The following is a 2,655-nucleotide window of genomic DNA, read 5'->3' as shown; positions in this document are numbered from 1 at the left end:
GATGGGCTGGCAGCCTGCCTTCCTACCACGGGGCTTCCGGTGTGGTTTTGGTCCTCTCGTCTCTTCTCCTTTCGCCCACCTGGTGCCCAGGTGAGCCTCGAGGGCAGGCCGGCGGATCCTCGGCGTGCTAGTTGCCACCCTCCAGGTCTGCCCCCTGGCGGGAATCAGCTTCAGAGCCCTTCTCACCGCCGGCCTGAAAGTCAGTCCCCCAGTCGGCCCCGAAGTTGGATGACTTGCCATCTCGGCCCGCGCCCTTCTGCCTGCTCTTCCTTCAGGGACCTGTGATTCCAGCCCGGGTTTCCCCTTGGTCCTCCTTCCAGAGTCGCCTGGGTGTCCCCTCTCTCAGTGCTTCTGGTGCCGGTGGCTCTGGTCGCGTCCTGAGCCTCTGTCTGCCCTCCTCGGGTCCTGCCTTGGTTCCTTCTGGTGACCTTGGGCCATGCCCCTTCCCCTCTTCTGTCCCCTTTCCCCACCTGTGAAGTGGCGGAGGAGCTGGGGGTCGGAGAGAACGGGATTCGACGGGCAAGAGACCAGACTCCCGAATTCTCCGGGTCAGGGAGGGAAACCAAGGGGCTTTAGGGGAGAGGTGTCTTGCAGCCGTGCCATGGCCCCAGCAGGCAGTGTGCTGGGGAGAGGTTTCAGGAATCTCCTACGGGCCGCCGCCTCCCTGCAGACAGACCCATTAGGACAGAGGGTCCTCCCAGCCAGCTGACTTGAGGCTGTCACAGGGAGCGATGATCAGGAAAATATAAAGTCGGAGCTGCCAGGGCCAGGCTGGGGGGCAGCGCTGGCAATGGCTCCAGCTCCAGACCCTCCTGCAGGGTGGACACCTGACGTGAGTTTGCTAAACAAAGATCCATTCCTGGCCGGCCTTCCCACCTGTGCCCATAGAGAGAGAGGGCCCCACCTGATGGGCACCAAGACCCCAGTCCTCAGCTCAGCTTGGCCGAAACAACAGAGGCAGCATCCTTAGCCCCACAGAGCCTCCTCTACCTCCTCATCTGTAAAATGGAGGTACGGCATTGACCGCCCGTTCCCAGCGTCCTGGCGAGGGTGGACTGGGGTCCCGTATGAGGGGGTCTCTGTCCTGGGGTGACAGTGACACCAGCCTGTGTCAGTATTTTAAGGAGCAGGTTCTAATGAGCCGGGCACCAACCCCAGGCAGCTGGGAACATCCCCTACGCTGTTGCCGTCACGATGCCCTGGCGCTTAGACCCAAAACTCAACCTTTGGTGCTAGACAAGGGCTGGTCCACAGGGCGCTTCCGCTGCCCAGGTTGGCGGGGTGCAGGTCCAAGGGGGGTGGGGGGAGCCCAGGGGCCGGGGGTCAGAAGGTGCTGGCACTCCGATGTCTCTCTCCCTGTGGGCCTCCTGCAGGACACTATTGTTCAGAGGAGGCCCGGAGGGGGGTGGGCGGCAGACACAGAGCGCAGTCCCAGAGAGCACTGAGCGGGGGGCCAGCAAGCCCAACTTAAGGCGTCCCTGCCTACTCACTATGGCCTTGGGCAAGTCCCTCCATGCCCTCACTTTCCCAGCTAAGAGACTGGACCGAGCCCAGCTGGGAGCAGCCCACAATATCCTGGGGTCCATGAGGACCTGGGCTCAAGGTGAGTGGCAGGCAGGGGTTGAGGCGGGGGGCTCAGACCCAAGCTTGAGGCCTGGAAGGGAGGAGAGGACTTCTCTGCTTGGCAGTCACGGGGGACTCCCCACATGCCTTTCTGCGGACACTCTGCTTCCCGGGGGTCCTTCTTATAAAAACACGGTGTCCCGGGAGCAGCCCCGGGGATTCTGAGTCCCTTTGCCTGGGCCGGGCCTGATAAAGCTGGTTTCCTTTTAAAGAGATTCCAGGTGGTCCTGATGCTCAGCGACCTGGGAACCCCTGGCCCACTAGCAACTCTCCTGTGGGAAGCAGGTGTCCCCTGCCGCAGGCGAGGCCTGGCCCTGGCAAGGCCACACGTGCCGCTGTAAGGCCTGTCTGGTCCCTATAATCCTGTCATCCAGTTGTCAAAAGCTCACTGAGGACCCCGGAGCCACTACCTAGGGATCCGGAGGCTGTGAGGTGACCAGACACAAAACAAGGTGCAAAAACAGGGGCTTCCAGAAGAGTCGGGAAAATACTGGAGAAAGGGAACCCCATCTCTCTCCCCGGCTCATAAATATGTGCAAGACAAATATGAAGAAAAAGCCGTGTGGGAAAAATATGGGAATAGTGTAAGCTGTTCACATATCAACGCATAGATTTAGGCAAAGTCAAACTCTTTTTTTAATGACTCTAAAGTTCTTTTGAAGCAAACCGTGAACAAAGCCAGCTGTGGAGGCCAGCCTCCAAGAAGGCCTCCAGTAAGCCCACCTCCTGGAAGCATGTCTGCTGGAGTCCCTCCCACATTGTACCTCAGAATATGGCAGAAGCCACAGACAGCACCTCCAAGTAGGTTATGAAAGACTCCCATCTTTGTTGCTGTCTTACCTCTGGGGGAAGCTGGCCGCCATGTTCGGAGCAGCCCTGTGGGGAGGTCCGTGTGGGCCCCCACCCAAGGCCAGCCTTCAGACAACTGCAGTCCGGCCAGCCCCTTGGAGCCATCTAAGGACAGACCCTGAGGCAGAACCACCCACTAAAGTGGTCCCAGAACCATGAAACTGCGTGAGATAATAAATGTTC

The sequence above is a fragment of the Phocoena sinus genome, chromosome 7 (genome assembly GCF_008692025.1).
Source record: "Phocoena sinus isolate mPhoSin1 chromosome 7, mPhoSin1.pri, whole genome shotgun sequence".
In the NCBI taxonomy this organism is placed as follows: domain Eukaryota; kingdom Metazoa; phylum Chordata; class Mammalia; order Artiodactyla; family Phocoenidae; genus Phocoena; species Phocoena sinus.
Note: the sequence above shows the minus strand (reverse complement) of the source record.